At 38.2% G+C, this 17,313-nt stretch overlaps 1 long non-coding RNA gene across 1 annotated transcript; it reads left to right on the forward strand.

The window, feature by feature from the left end:
- The first annotated feature begins 37 nt into the window (after positions 1-37).
- On the forward strand, positions 38-16,828 carry LOC116538967. The gene is made up of 3 exons (XR_004263867.1): positions 38-705; positions 9,898-9,900; positions 16,791-16,828. It is a non-coding gene; the product is annotated as an uncharacterized LOC116538967 (long non-coding RNA).
- The last annotated feature ends 485 nt before the right edge of the window (positions 16,829-17,313 follow it).

Here is a 17,313-nt window from a genome sequence, read left to right on the forward strand (position 1 = left end):
GATTAGTAGCAACAGTGGTTGTAAAACTTGGTTGCTGAATTGAGTTGTTTGTATGTAAGTGTCAAAATGATAGTATAGGGAAAGGACAGGTGGTGGGATGTATGCATTAAGAATTTTGTTAGTGTTGCAATCTAAATCGAATGGAATAAACAGGTATTAAGACATTTATAGTGATAAATTGTTGTAGTATGGTATTCTGTAAACTCGAAAACTTGATCTACTCTATAGGTATCATTTGAAAACAAACTTGAAAGTACTTTGTACATAGTACATACTTGTATAGTCCTGTGAAATGAAGTATGGCTGTCAGACCAAAGGATAAGCCAAGCTCTAGGTAGCAGAATGGAAATTACTAGTTTGAGAGGAGAATTTGTCTTCGAATGGTGACTATGACTTAATCATTTTAAAACTGATAAACTTGACAAAAACCATGTATGAAATAAACATAAACTTAATAGCACTGATTTCATTGTAGAATTTTAAAATAGTTTAAAGGGTACCACAGGTTATCACAGTACGTACTCAATGCCACAAACATCTCTTGTTCAGTATTCTGGAAATACTGAAACTTTTGTTTTTGTTATAATCTCAGCATACTGTACATAATATCTGCTGGTTAAACTTGGGTAATTGGTTAAGATGACTACTGTCTGTGTTGATATGTATAGTTCTGAGCACTTGAAGAGCTTGCTTAAAAGTGATGGTGTTAGTGGTATGTTGGCAATGGGTCGGACTGAAGTAGTGTATCTATTAGAAATGTATTTCCTGAATTCTAAGATGAAGTTCAGTTTTAGGAAGCATCAGCTCATAGGGGGAAAGAAGGAATAATACATTAAATGTATACAGTTCTAAATTTTTGAAGTAACTAATTTGTAGCATTTGATTATTGTCATTACCATTTTAGAATCGATTTTATTTTAAACCTTTTTTCTGGGGACAAGAATGGATGATAAATTACTCTGAATCACTTTGGGCAGTTGCCACTTAAATAGTACAGTGACTAAGCAACTTTTATAACTTTATTAGCACCTTCTCTAAATGTAAAATTAGGTTATATGTTATTTTCCAACTTATTCTTTCTCTCTGTTTAACAAGATATTATAAATAGATGTATTTTCATAATAGAGAATTGAAATAGGATTTTAGTGGACGCTTTTATTGTAGGAATGTGACATTTCATTTAATGAATTTAATGTTGACTATCCCAATTCTACAGAAGGATTTAATGAATATTATGTAATTAAATAATTATAACACATAGTAATAATTTATGTGCCAGGCAGTATTCCAGTCACTTTACATGCACATTAACTTGCACAATAATCTTTTGAGATGTAGGTGCTGTTACTGAGAATTTAAGTAACTTTTGCCTGTAAGTTGTAAACGGTGGATTTGAATTCTGGAAATTGGGTTTCAGAGACAATAATTACTTAACACTTCTTCCACAGGGTATAGCCTAATAGAGTAAATGACCTCAGCTCGTTATATGCTGGGCATACAGACATGTCTCTGTTTTACTCCCCTTGGTAATGAATCTAATAAAAGATGGAAATTTTCCCTAGATTCACTGTGTTAGTTGGGGAAGTTTGGAGGCAAAGGTACAGGAGTGTAGTGTAAGTAAATATAGTCTCACATGCTATATAAGGAAGTTTTGGTCAGCAACAGACCACATATAGGATGGTGGGCCAGTAACATAATACTGTATTTTTACTGTACCTTTTCTATGTTTTGTTATGTTTAGACACACAAATACCATGTGGAGTAATTCAGTACGGTAACATGCTATACAGGTTTCTAGCCTAGGAGCAGTAAGACTATTCCATGAAGCCTGCATTTGTAGTAGGTTATACCATCCAGGTTTGTGTAAGTACACAATGAAATCACCTAATGACCCATTTCTCAAAACATATCCCCACCGTTAAGCAATGCATGGTCATGTTTTCATATACATTTTTAAGCTTCTGTATTCTAATCTAAGTGGCAAAATAAGGCAAAATTGTTCAAATTGATAATTGAGATTCTTAAATGCTAAAGTTTCAAAAGGATAATTTTAGGCATTGTAACAAAGCAAGTGTTAAATTTTAAAATTAATGACAAGTCTATGCACCTTTTACCTCTAATTGTTTCTTATAGTATGTCTTATTTTTTAAATTTATTTTATTTTATTTATTTATTTTTTTGAGACGGAGTTTTGCTCTTGTTGCCCAGGCTGGAGTGCAGTGGCACAATCTTGGCTCACCGCAACCTCCAACCCCCAGGTTCAAGCGATTCTCCTGCCTCAGCCACCCAAGTAGCTGGGATTACAGGCATGTGCCACCACGCCCGGCTAATTTTTTGTATTTTTAGTAGAGACGGGGTTTCACCATGTTGGCCAGGATGGTCTCGATCTCTTGACCTCGTGATCCACCCGCCTCAGCCTCCCAAAGTGCTGGGATTACAGGCGTGAACCACCGCGCCCGGCCCAGTATGTCTTTTATTATTGAATAGTAAAGTAATAAATGTCAGATCCTTTTTACACAGATTCAAGGGTTTGGGCCAGATTGACATTAACAAAACTTCAGCATATCTCTTAAGGTCAAAGTAGAAATTGTGTGTGTCTGGAAACTTCTATAGCAATTATATTATTGTGACATTAATATGTCATCACTTTTCTAGTAATGTTTATAAAATAATGTATCTTAAAAGCTAGGCATAGTGGCTTATACCTGTAATCCCCGAACTTTGGGAGGCTGAGGTAGCAGGACTGGGTTAAGTCCAGGAGTTCAACAGCAGCCTGGGCAGCAAAGTGAAACACTATCTCTACAAAATTTAAAAAGTTTGTGTGTGTGTATATATGACACACACACATAGGCACACATACAGATATATACATAAAGTATGTCAGGCAGAGTGCAATTTAAGGGTTAAGACTGGTCCCTCACATATGGTGTGAGAAACTCTGCTCACAGGTTGCTTTCCCCCTTAGCCCTGGGCATCTCATTTGCCCATCATTACCTAAAACAACAGGTCTGTTAGGCCTACAGTTTTCATCTTCATACAGTTAATGGATTTGGTATCAAAACTGTAGTCCTGTTCTGTGGCATCTTAAACTGTTGTGTCCTGCTTTACTAATGAATTCCAAAGTAGTCATTAGGTAGCCTTCCTACTCCCTTAGATGGTTTAGAGTTTGGTGTTATGACTGTTCCACTGGTAGAAGCAAAAGGTGAAATTGTAGGCATGTGATCACATGTGCCTATGTTGCTGTCTTTTCCAATTCAGGGGAACTAATTTTCATATTTAAATCTTGCAGCTTTTTCTGTATTTCATACATTGTGATTTCTCAATAGTTGTGCACAGAACTCACTTCCCTACCTTTTCTGGAAAAAAAATATGTATGTATACACATACATATGTATTGAGCACTTCTATTTGCTATGTTTCATGTGCTGAGCATAGAGCAAGAACAGAATGGTCTGGGACCCTGCTCCAAAGAAGTTTTAAAAGCAGACATATATTAAAATGCATGAGTCTGGCGGGTAACAGTGGCTCATGCCTGTAATCCCAGCACTTTAGGAGGCTGAAGCGGGTTGATCACATGAAGTCAGGAGTTGGAGACCAGCCTGGCCAGCATGGTGAAACCCTGTCTCTACTAAAAATACAAAAATTAGCCAGGCGTGGTGAAGTGCACCTGCAATCCCAGCTACTTGGGAGACAGAGGGGAATTGCTTAAACCCAGGAGGTTGCAGTGAGCTAAGATGGAGCCACTGCACTCCATCCTGGGTGCCGGCAACACACCATCTTAAAAAGCATGCATCTGTCCGTGAGGTTCTACAAATAGCTTTTGTTATTGAAAATAGAACTAGGATTTTATTACTGGGGATTATGTAGTCTAGAGGTAAATATAAAATGAAGTTTGGTGGTTTTTTGGCTTTGTTTGTTTTTTTTTTTGAGACAGAGTCTTGCTTTGTCACCAGGCTGGAGTGCAGCAGCACAATCTTGGCTCATTGCAACCTCTGCCTCTGGGGTTCAAGCAATTCTACCTTAGCCTCACAGGTAGCTGGGACTATAGGCACGTGCAACCACGCCCAGCTAATTTTTGTGTTTTTAGTAGAGACAGTTTCACCATATTGGCCAGGATGGTCTGGATCTCTTGAACTTGTGATCCTCCCACCTCCTCCTCCGAAAGTGTTGGGATTACAGGCGTGAGCCACGTCCAGCCCTGGTTTGTTCTAAATACTCTCCCAGCTCCATTGATTATAAACAAATAACATTCCAGGAGGACCCTAGCAAACCAGCATAAGCAAATTACAGCTTTTGCGAGACCGTTTCTACTTTTATATTACTGAACTCTATATGATTGTACAAGTAAAATTTTGTGGCTCTTAAGAGTATGTGATTGTACTTTAAAATTTTTTCACCATTCAGTTAACATTTTTTAGCATACTGTAGTATTTTAAATGCAATTGTGTCTGCACTGGTGTGGCTTTAGAGGTTTCTCCAGACACCTTCCCAAAATACTGATCTGTGATTGTTTTCTTTAATGTTTGACCAAACATAATAAATTCCTTTTTTGTTTTTGTTTTTGTTTTGAGATAGTCTTGCTCTGTCACCCAGGCTGGAGTACATGGCATACTCTCGGCTCACTGCAACCTCTGCCTCAGCTTCCCAAGTAGCTGGAATTACAGGCGCCCACCACCATGCCCAGCTAATTTGTATTTTTAGTAGAAATGGGGTTTTTCCATGTTGACCAGGCTGGTTTCGGATTCCTGACCTTGTGATCCACCTGCCTCGTCCTCCCAAAGTGCTGGGATTACAGGCATGAGCCACCATGCCCGGCCTCTACTGTTGTTTTTCAAGGTGCCACTTAAATTTCTTGTAAATGTCTAGAAACTTGGGCATATGCTAGATGTACAGTGTGGCTGGGCACGGTGGCTCATGCCTGTAATCCCAGCATTTTGAGAAGCCAAGGTGGCTGGATCACCTGAGGTCAGGCGTTTAAGACCAGCCTGGCCAACATGATGAAACCTCATCTTTACTAAAATTAGAAAAATTAGCTAGGTATGGTGATACACGCCTGTGATTCCAGCTACTCAGGAGGCTGAGGCACAGGAATCGCTTCAACCCAGGTAGCAGAGGCTGCAGTGAGCCGAGATTGCACCACTGCTTTCCAGCCTGGGCAACAGAGCCAGATTCTGTCTCAAAAACAAAAAACAGATGTACAATATGTGTAACTTTTTTCTTTGGACACAAAATTCTGTTAGCATTGTTTTCTCATTTTTACGTGTCACGGTGCATGTAGATAGAATGCATTATTTTTAGTGTCTGGTGTTCCATTGTACACATGTATTTCCTGTTGGTTGAACTTTTGCCTTCACTGACCGTCAAGTTGTTTCTGTATCTTTTTACACTAAGCATAAAAAAGACGGATTGATTTTCTCAGCAATACCAAGTGGCACTTACCATCTACCCCTTCAACACCCAAACCATTCTTTTTCTTTCTTTTTTTTTTAATATACCTAAAGTCTGGGATACATATGCAGAACGTGCAGGTTTATTATATACGTACATACGTGCCATGGTGGTTTGCTGCACCCGTCAACCCGTCATCTACATTAGGATTTCTCCTAATGCTATCCCTCCCCTAGCTCCCCACCGCCTTTCAGGCCGCGGTGTGTGATGTCCCTCTCCTTGTGTCCATGTGTTCTCACTGTCAATCCCCACTTATGAGTGAGAACATGCGGTGTTTGGTTTTCCGTTCTTGTGCCAGTTTGCTGAGAATGATGGTTTCCAGCTTCATCCATGTCCCTGCAAAGGACATGAAGAACTCATCCTTTTTATGGCTGCGCAGTATTCCATGGTGTATATGTGCCACATTTTTCTTTATCCAATCTATCATTGATGGGCATTTGGGTTAGTTCCAAGTGTTTGCTATTGTGAACAGTGCCACAATAAACATACGTGTGCATGTGTCTTTATAGCAGAATGATTTGCAATCCTTTGGGTATATACCCAGTAATGGTATTGCTGAGTCAAATGGTATTTCTGGTTCTAGATTCTTGAGGAATTGCCACACTGTCTTCCAGAATGGTTGAACTAATTTACACTCCCACCAACAGTGTAAAAGTGTTCCTATTTCTCCACATCCTCTCCAGCATCTGTTGTTTCCTGACTGTTTAATGATCGCCATTCTAACTGGTGTGAGGTGGTATTTCATTGTGGTTTTGATTTGCATTTTTCTCATGATCAGTGATGAGCTTTTTTTCATATGCCAACCCATTCTAATCCATGTATACAGATCATCTGTTTTGTCATTATGTTCTGTAATTTAGCTTTGCAAGTTATGCAGTTTTGGTCTTCATATTTTTTCAGATTGATTTTAATGTATTTTCTTCTAATGAGCCAACATTGTTATGTACCTAATTTATTTGCTAGATTGTAGTCTTTCCCAAAGATGGGCTATGAACTATTATCTACTTTCATTTTACCTATTTACCTGTAAATATTGATAAAACTGAATCAAATGCACTGATATTGGACCTAGTTTTATTGTTATGCCTTATAATAAATTTAACTTCACAATTTTCTAACTGAGAACATTTCCCAAACACATCTTTATGGTTGTAACCAGTTTCCCTTGGCATTTGATTGTTTTTATTTTTTTATTTTTATTTTTTTGAAACAGAGTTTTGCTCTTGTTGCCCAGGCTGGAATGCAATGGCACAATCTCAGCTCACCACAACCACTGCCTCTTGGGTTCAAGTGATTCTCTTGCCTCAGCCTCCCGAATAGCTGGGATTACAGGCATCCACCACCATGCCCAGCTAATTTTGTATTTTTAGTAGAGGCGGGGTTTCTCTATGTTGGTCAGCCTGGTCTTGGAACTCCTGACCTCAGGTGATTTGCCAGCCTCGGCCTTCCAAAGTGCTGGGATTACAGGCATGAGTAACTGCGCTGAGCCACTGAGTCTGGCCTAATTTGCTTATAAGAGCATTATTTTTCTGCTTTATTTTGTGACTTCAACATTTGACTCAATGTTGGGTGAATGATTTGTGCATGATGCCTGACATCATGTTTTGATGTGTAGGATATGCCATAGGACATGTGAGGCATAAGATTTGTCCCAACTTGAACCTTGTTTTGTATCGTTTATGTCAAGGTGTTAAGCATATTAGATATAATATTGGGACTTTGTGTTCTAGCTCTGCCTTTTAGGTTTATTATCATGGTTAAATATTGCAATGTCCTGCATGTCTCCACACACAGATTTTGTAACTGAGTCAGAATGGTAAGTGATTATTAAGCACATTTTTTTCTCCTTTCAGGAAACCACTATTTTCCTCTTCTACATGCTGTTTTGTAAGTAGTAATTTATGACGGTTGTCTTCAAATGTTCGCATCTTCCATTTTTACTGCCCTTGGGTTATCCATTCTGTCACTTTGTGCCAATTACTTTTTTAAAAAACTTAAGTTCAGGGGTGCAAGTGCAGGTTTGTTACATAGGTAAACTTGTGTCACAGAACCCCATGCACAGATTATTTCATCACCCATGTATTAAGCCTAGTATGTACTAGTTTTTTTTTTTAATCCTTTCCCTCCTCCCATCCTCCACCCTCTGAAAGGCCTCATTGTGTGCTGTTCCCCTCTATGTGTCCATGTGTTCTTATCATTTAGCTCCTACTTTGAGTGAGAATGCGGTGTTTGGTTTTCTGTTCCTGTGTTAGTTTGCTAAGGATAATGGCCTCAACCTCCATCCATGTGCCTGTAAAGGACGTGATTGTGTACTTTCCTATGCTGCGTAGTATTCTGTAGTGTATATATAGCACATTTTCTGTATCCAGTCTATCATTAATAGGCATTTAGGTTGATTCCATGTTTTTGCTATTGTGAACAGTGCTGCAATGAACATACATATGCATGTCTTTTTATAATAGGATAATTTATATTCCTTTGGGTATATACCCAGTAATGGGATTACTGGGTTGAATGCTATTTCTTTAGGTCTTTGATGAATTGCCACACAGTCTTCCACAATGGTTGAACTAATTTACACTTCCACCAACAGTGTATAAGTGTTCATTTTTCTCCACAACCTTGCCAGCATCTGTTATTTTTGACTTTTTAATCATGGCCATTCTGACTGCTCACATCTATTTTATAAATAAAGTTTTATTGAAACATGGTCTTACACATTTGTTTACATATGTCAGTGGCTGTTTTTGTGTCACAGTGGCAGAGTTGTCTTAAAGTAGTCAGAGACTATCTGGCTGCAAAGCCTGAGATAGTTACTAACTGGTTCTTTATGAAAAAAGTTTGCTGAACACCTTTCTCTAAATGTTTTGTAGTGATGGTGGTGTTGGCAAAAAACAAATAGCTTACTCTCTTTCAATTTCCCTTTTATTGTACTTCCTACAAACTCCTAACACCATTGATGACTTTGTCCACAGTCAACTAAGCTTGGTTTGCATGGCCCTACTTCCTCTCACCTTCCACGCAGGCAGTGTTCCCAAGTCCACTGCAGTTTCTATTTGTCTTCTGATTGTCCCTGTCTCAGTTATCCTAAATGACATGACAGCTCATCTCCCTATTTTGCCTATGCCCTCAAATGTGCTCATTGTTGTTTTGCCTGTTAGGTGTTCTTTTTCTACTCTTTAGAAAGCAACCAAGGAAACCAGGGTTCTCTCAAAGTGGAATATACTGAAACTTAAGTACTGTTATCATAATGATAGTTGGTGTTTTGAATTATAAAAACAATTCTAGGTGGTTTCTGAATCATCCAACAAAGCCATAGCACTATCTTAGTACTTCCTGGATTATCTAAAGCAGCATGTGGTGTGCATTTATTTGTTCATTGTCTTATTGCAGGAAGTAAATTTAAAAATGAAGAAAAGGGAGAATGTGAAAAAAGATTAAACCAAAAGTAAGCTTAGCATGCCAAATGCACTCCATAAAGCCCGTTCTAAGTGACCACTCTAAGTGAAGCAGTTTACTCAAAGATGCTGATGTCATGCTTGGGCAACTGTCATTTGTGGGATACAATGTCTGCCCTAAGAAATCTAGTAGGCTGGCCGGGCATGATGGCTCATGCTTGTAATCCCTGCACTTTGGGAGGCCGAGGTGGGTGGATCACCTGAGGTCAGTAGTTCAAGACCAGCCTGGCCAACATCATGAAACCCCGTCTCTACTAAAAATACAAAAAGTTAGCTGGGTGTCGTGGTGTGTGCACCTATAATTCCAGCTACTCAGGAGGCTGAGGCAGGAGAATCGTTTGAACCACGGAGGCAGAGGTTGCAGTGAGCCGAGGTTGTGCCGCTACACTCCAGCCTGGGCAACAAGAGCAAAACTCTACCTCAAAAAAAAAAAAAAAAGAAAAAGAAAAAGAAATCTAGCAGGCTGTGCCAATGGAAGACAAGATCCGATAGACATTTTACAGCAACATTAAAGAAAAAATAGCCACCCTCTCCAGAAAAGTACATGCATGTTTGGGAGGCAGACAACCTGAGTTCACATTCTACTTCTGCTGTTAGCTGTATAAACTTAGTCAACGTTAATTGAACTTTCTAAGCTACTTTCCTCATTTGTGAAACAAGGAGTAATATCTGTATCAGAGGGTGGTTGTGAGACTTTATAAATGAATTCCCGGGTGTACAGAATATAGTGTATTGTTTAGTGTGTAGCAAACGTTTAATGGATGTTAGCCTTCCGTATGTCTCCATGAAGAAACACCTATAGTGTGAGTAATGCAGTGACTATGTAACTCTTATGTTTTGTTTTTGTTAGTTTGTTTGTTTGTTTTGTAGAGGCCATCAATGCAGGTTGATAAAATGATACAAAATTCAATTCTGTAAATGTAACTGAGTGGTGGATCAGCCACATTTTGAGGCCCAAGTTTATAGTCCAGCCCAATTTATACAGTCTCAGGGTGTAATGTATGGTCTTTCATCTAATACATCCTGATAAGGTTATGTGTTCTTCACCCCACGATGGTTACAGCTTGATGATTATCATTTGATACATATATATCAAATCATATACTACCGAAGACTTTATATATCTCCTGAAGTTGCACTCAGTAGAAATCTTGGCTGAGGATCCTTGTATAGTATTCCCAGATTAAGGCCCCCTGATCTAGAGGGATGGTAATAGGTGCATAAATCTTTAAATCAGTGGTTAAGTCTGTTGAGACCCAGCACCTCATATGTAAAATCAGTGCACACTGTTATCCTGAAGTGAAATTCATGTGTATATAATTTGCTTATCTACTTTTTTTAAAGAAAAAAAAGTCTTAACTGGAGAATAATAGAGATAATATAACAGGAGAAATAAGAGGGCAGTCGTTTTAAGTAAAATATTTTAGTTCCCACATAATTACATAATGAAGTAGTCTGATAATTGAACCTCTACCTAGTATCAGTGTGCACATGACACGTTTTAAATGTAGGCTATTAAATAAGTTTTTCTGAAATGGGGCACAAACCTGGACAAAATTACATCTTTTTCTCAACTTACATATGGTTTTCCTGGAAAATTCAGAATATATTAAAGGTGCACAAAAATACTTGGTGCTAGATAATGTTGGAAAATTGAGTTCAGTTCAAATGTTAATTATTATGAATAGATTATTTTAAAATTACATAAATATCTGGCAAGATATTTGAATGCCATTTGAGGTGCCAGCTCTTAGATTTGTAGTAGTGCCAGAAGCACTTCGCCAGTAATTGTTCCAACCAAAGTGTCCCATAAGTTTTCACTGGTACAGCAGTGCTCACTGGTGCTACGTCCATTGAGAACCAGTCCTTATAGATCAGTGCTTTTCAAATTCATTGTGCATATGAACCAGCTGGTCATTCTGACATTATGTCTGCAGTCAGGCCTGTGATTCAGCATTTCTAAGAAGCTCCCAAATGATTTCAGATAATCTTTATAATTCATGTACTACATTTAAAAAATCTATTTTTTGTTGATAATTGTACATATTTATGGGGCATGTGTGATATTTTGATAACATGCAGATAATGTGTAATGATCCAATCGGGATATTTAGGATATTTATCACATGTAGAATTTATTTGTTCATGTACCTACATTTTGAAAGTATTAAGGTGAAAGTGGCTATCCAAAACGGTAGCCACTATCCGCATATGGCTATTTAAAGTTAATTAAATAAAATTCACCAATTCCTCATACTAGCTGCCTTTCAGGTACTCAATACATGTGGCAAGTGGTTATTATTTTGGACAGTACAGGTATTTCTACTACCTCCAAAAGTTCTATTGGACAGCTGTGCTGTATGCATTTTTTTCTCAGGTGAGCTTTTAATGTTTCAAATGGCAGTGCATTTTACTTTTGGACAAGTATCTGAAGAGCAATCATATGCTTTGAGAGCTGAGCTTAAATAAGACGGTTGTTCTTGTTGTTGAGTCTGATAATGAAATGTACCTGATTGGAATGCCACCAAATCATCTTAGCAGTGGGTCAAGGTTCTGCTGCAAAGAGTTCTAAAACATAAAGTGTTTTTCAAAAAGTTTCTTACTGCAACCTACAGTAAGAAATACATTCTATACTGTGGCTCAGTTTATGTAGATATATGTATACACCAAAACAAAAGTTTCATTAAGTGGTTCTCAGTGTTACCATATGAAATGCGTTTTGAGAGTTTTTTTTTTTTTTTTTTTTTTTTTTTTGGCGGAGTCTCCCTCTGTCACCTAGGCTAAAGTGCAATGGCACAGTCCTGGCTTACTGTAACCTCCACCTCCTGGGTTCAAACGATTCTCCTGCCTCAGCCTCCCAAGTAGCTGGGACTATAGGTGTGTGCCACCATGCCCAGCTAACTTTTTGTATTTTTAGTAGAGATGGGGTTTCACCATGTTGGCCAGGATGGTCTCAAACTCCTGGCCTTGTGATCCACCTGCCTCGGCCTCCCAAAGTGCTAGGATTACAGGTGTGAGCCATGGCATCTGGCCTGTGTTTTGAGATTTTCTATGCTAGTCTACTTCATTTAAAAACTTAAAAAAATTTTAGAGACAGAATCTCACTATGTATCCTAGGCTGGAATGCAGTGACTTTTCACAGGTGCCATCATGGTACACTACAGCCTCAAATTCTGGGCTCAAGCCATCTTCCCACCTCAGCCTCTATAGCAGCTAGGATTATGCATGTGTGCCACCCAACTGCATTTTTTTTTTTTAAATGCTGGTCTCAATCCTCTTTATCTAGTCAGTAACAATCTGAAGTTTGAAAAAGTGCCACAAAAAGTATCTGTGGTAATGTGGGCTGTGAAAATTGCAAAGCAATTTATAACAATTGACCACCTCGGCCATAAGAAATTCTCTCTGAAGCCTTCATTGTTAACAATTGGTTAATTTAACTTCAAGTTATACCCTTAACATAAATACAAAATATATCCCTAAATAATTGAATGAATCATTTTGTTACAAGGCAGTGTTAACTATTAATAAGCTAAATAATCTGTCAAAAGTGTAATGCTGGTCTTAGATAGGTTCTCTGTGGAATATGTTTTGCAGGGGGTAGGGGGACAATGATGGATCATTTAATTACATTGCCAGACTGGTTGCTTATTTAAGGTCTCACAATTCATGACCATCAGCCTATGTCAACTGCAATAACATGAATACTTCTTTTTGTTTTGTATAGCAGAAGAGCCCATATTTACCTTATCCAAATGTGGTTACAAATTAAAAAGTTGTCAAGTTGTTACAAATTAAAAAGAAGGTGGAGGGAATATGCATGTTCCTTTTTTATAACACTAGAATTCTGATCCATTAAAAGATGTTTTTATTACTCAATCTCCCACAAGTATCAAAGAGCAGATTCAGCCAATCAATGAATATTAATTGGGCATCTATTATGTGTTGAATAAACAGTGGAGAACAAAATAGGACATGGTTTCACCCTCATGATGATTATCTGTAAATCTGTGAAATATGTCCAAATATCTCACTGTTACATTTTGTTAAATTATTATTATTTACCAGGCACCTCGTAAGTGCTGATTTACACTAGTAAAAGAGCAGAACAAAAGTGTGTCCCCAAATGAAGTGTTTGCTTTTTGGGTTGTTTTTTGTTTTGTTTTGTTTTCTTAAATAATGCAATCTTTCTACATTGCCCAGCGTGGCTCAAAGTGGTCCTCCTGTCTCAGCACCTAAGTAGCTGGGAATACAGACATGCAACATCACACCCACCTAATTTTTAAATTTGTTTGTAGAAATGGGGTCTCACTGTGTTGCCCAGTCGGGTTTCGAACTCCTGTGCTCCAGTAATCCTCCTGCCTTGGCCTCCCAAGTAGCTAGGATTACAAGCATGAGCCACCATGCCTGGTTTAATGCTTTTGTCCTAATGAATTTGTAGATATGCTCATTTCCCCCTTGTATTTCTAAGAGTTTTTGCCTTATACAATTCAATGTAAAGTTATTTGATACTAAAAGATGGCAATTTTCATTGCTAACTGTATGCTTTATTACACAGAGAAATGTCTATTATTTCTCCAATGCAATATGTATCCCTCATATTATCTGTCTGAACTCCTCCCCTCTAGGAACTATTGCTTCTCTCTAACCACTGAAGTCTAAATCTAACCTTTGGTGTAGGTTAGAATTGTAAATGGACAGGTTTTACTTTAGACCAATCATTAGAATTATCTATGTGTAAATTCCAGGTAAATGTATTTTTTAACTTTACATCTTGACATAACTTCAAAGTTACATAAAAATTATAAAACTAATACAAGAATACAATTTTTTGTTTGTTTTTGCGACCGAGTTTTGCTCTTGTCACCCGGGCTGGAACGCGATGGCGCTGTCTTGGCTCACTGCAACCACCACCTCCTGGGTTCAAGCGATTCTCCTGCCATAGCCACCCGAGTAGCTGGGATTACAGGCATGTGCCACCACCTGTAATCCCAGATAATTTTTGTATTTTTAGTAGAGATGGGGTTTCGCCATGTTGGCCAGGCTGGTCTCGAACTCCTGACCTCAGGTGATCCACCCACCTCCGCCTCCCAAAGTGCTGGGATTACAGGTGTGAGTCACTGCACCCAGCCAAGAATACAATTATTTCCAAGACTACCCTTCACCTAGATTCATTAAATGTTAGCATTTTGCTACATTTACTTTATTATTTATTAAAATTTTGTATAGAGATGGGATCTCAGTATGTTTCTCAGGCTGTTCTTGAACTCCTGTCCTCAAGCAACTCCGACCTTCATCTCCCAATGTGCTGGGATTATAGGCATAAGCCACCACAATTGGCCTATTCTTTCTACCTAATTTTTTTCTAAACCATTTGAGAATAAGCTAACATGATACTCCTTTAGCCCCAAATATTTCAGTATGTGTTTCCGAAAATCTTTGTTTCCTAAAACCAAGAACTTTTTTCCCTTATGTAACCATAGTATAATGATTAAAATCAGGAAATTAGCATTAATACACTCAAGCACTTTATAGGCCTAATTCTGATTTTACTGTCTGTTAAATACTCTCCCTCATAGCCAAAGGAAAGTTTATATGTTGCACTCAGTTGTCATACCCCTTTAGTCTCCTTTAATGTGGAACAGGTCCTCAGTCTTTGTGTTTAAAGACATTAACATTTTTGAAGTGTATATGCCAGTTACTTTGTAGAGTATTTCTCAGTTGGGGTTTGAATAATCTTTCTTCATGAGTAGAGTCAGGACTGTGAGCAGGAATACATCAGAATCATGTATTTTTCTCAGGGCATCATACCATGGGACACTTAATACCAATTTTTCCCATTACTGGTGATTACTTTGATTGCGTGATTGAGGGGATATCTGCAGTTTCTCTATCATAAATTAATTTCCCCCTTTGTAAATAATAAATACCTTGTAGTGGAACGTCTTTGAGACTTTGTAACCTGTTTTTCCTCAAACTTTACCCAGGAAGTTTTAGTTCCAATTGATGGCCTTGCCTGAATCATTTATGATGATAATTATCTAATGGTGATTTTTCTACTTCCATCATGTTCTGTATATATTCGTTGGCTTCCTATTTTAATAAACTGATTTCCTGTATCAATTTATTTCAGTGCAGACTCATGGTTTCAATTACATTTTATTCCATTGATAACAATCCTTTACTATCATTTATTTTGGTGCTCAAATTGACCCGGATTTGGCCAGTGGGAGCCCCTTCAAGCTGGCTCCTTGCCTGGTTGACAAGTTCATCATCATTTTTTAAGTGTAATTTACTTTTGTGTACAAAAGAATTTCCTGGGCTTACCTTAGCTCATTTAGTGCTTTCCTTACTCCGGTCATGAAATTGGCAATTTCTCTATAGAGCCCAATTTCTTTAGTGGAAAATGGAATTCCACTAGCAACAAAGATTTGGGCAGTTGATGTACTTATTATTACCAGAGTGTCATTGCTTATAAGTTCTCACAGCAGATAGAGCTAGGAAATAAAAGTATATATATGTAAATACATCTATTTCTATGACCCTTTATACATATATACATACCTTAAATCCATGAGTTCATACCAATATCTCTAATTCCAATCCAGTATCAGAGGGGGCTTTCTATTCCCCTTTTCCATATATAAATTTTTTTTCTACATACAATGAGAAGGCAGGTTACCATCATTCCCAACATACGTACTTATTTGTTCCATCCTAGAAAACACAGAAAATAGTTTAAGAATTGCTAGCTTCCTAGATATAATTCAATATATGTTCGGAGTTTATTTTACCTTTAGATGTAGCGCACATAGTTTAAATACTATATTCAAAACTTCACTTCTTCCTGCACCCATCCCTGCCTTCTGTGCAATTATGTTATTAATTTGAAATGTCATTTGGTTCATTTGTTTCTGTTTGTATTCCATTTGAGGTCCCCATGTCCCCGTCATTTCTTGCTTCCTCCTCTCTCCTGCCTCCCCCTTCCTCTCCTCTTTTCTTTTTCTCTTTCTCTGTTTTTACCTTTTCTTTCTATTCTTTCCCCCTCCCACGTTTTCTTTCCTTCCCTTTCTTTTCATTTTCTTTTTTTCTTTCCCTCTTCTCTCTTACCTTCCCCTCTGTTCTTCTCTTTCCTCTTCATTGCACGTGCATTACATTAACATAGTTCCAAAAGGTGAAATGGCTTATAAAGTTATACTTGGAAAAATGACCTCCACCCTTTCCCCCGCTCCTTCTGTCCTTATAATCAGTTTCCTGTAGGTAACCAAACACATTCGTCTCTGGGTTATCTTTCCTTTATTTCTTTTTGCACAAAGAAATAGATACAAGTATATTTTATTTCCTCTCCTTTCTTATGCAAAGGGTAACATATTACAGACACTCTTTTGCACTATGCTTATTTCACTTAACAGTGTATCCTGGAAACTGCTCCCCATTGATTCATAGAGATTGTACTTGTTCTTATTTGCAGAAACGTAGTACTCCATTGTCTGTTTGTACATTATTCATCTACTCTCCTACGTATGACTATATACATTCTAATATATATGACTAAAAGTACTGCAATGAATAATCTGCAGATGTATTCTTGTGTATCTTCAGGATGAACCCTTAGAAATGCGAATTGTTGGCTTGAAAGTTAAGTGTATATGCAGTGTAACCAGTTCTGTCCTCAAGGTTTACAATGTGCCTTCCCACCTGCAATGTACGAGAGTGCCTGTTTCCCCAGAGCCTCACCAACAGAGGATGTTGTTCATATTTCAATTTTTGGCAATGGAAAATGAGAAATAGAATGTTGGTGTAGTTTTTACATTCTCTTATCCTGGGTAACACAATATATTTTAAGGGACGCATGGTGTATGTGTGTTTAAAAATTGTTCGCATCAGGCCAGGTGCAGTGGCTCACGCCTGTAATCCCAGCACTTGGCGAGGCCAAGAGTTCCAGGTCAGTCTGGGAAACATGCAAAATCCTGTCTCTACTAAAATACAAGAAATTAGCCAGGCATGGTGGCATACACCTGTAATCCCAGGTACTCAGGAGGCTGAGCAGGAGAATAGCTTGAACGTGGGGGGCGGACGTTGCAGTGAGGCGGACGTTGCAGTGATCCTGAGATCATGCCACTGCACCCCAGTCTGGGTGACAGAGTGACACTTGGTCTCAAAAAAAAAAAAGTTGTTCATGTCTTGCCCATTTTACTATCACGTTTCCCATTCTGATATTTTTGACAGCTCCTCAGATAATAAAATGTGCAGTCATTATTGAAAATTGCTACTGTAGAAGGAACTGCTGTGTTTTTATAAAACCTCTCCACTTTGGCCACATTTATAGTTTTTCCCCAAGATGTGTGTGTGGGGTGCGTGCGTGTGTGTGTGTGTGTGTGTGTGCGCGCGCACACGTGTGAGCGCCAGG

The sequence above is a fragment of the Sapajus apella genome, unplaced genomic scaffold, assembly GCF_009761245.1.
Source record: "Sapajus apella isolate SASKATOON/1434 unplaced genomic scaffold, GSC_monkey_1.0 scaffold124, whole genome shotgun sequence".
NCBI classification, from domain to species: domain Eukaryota; kingdom Metazoa; phylum Chordata; class Mammalia; order Primates; family Cebidae; genus Sapajus; species Sapajus apella.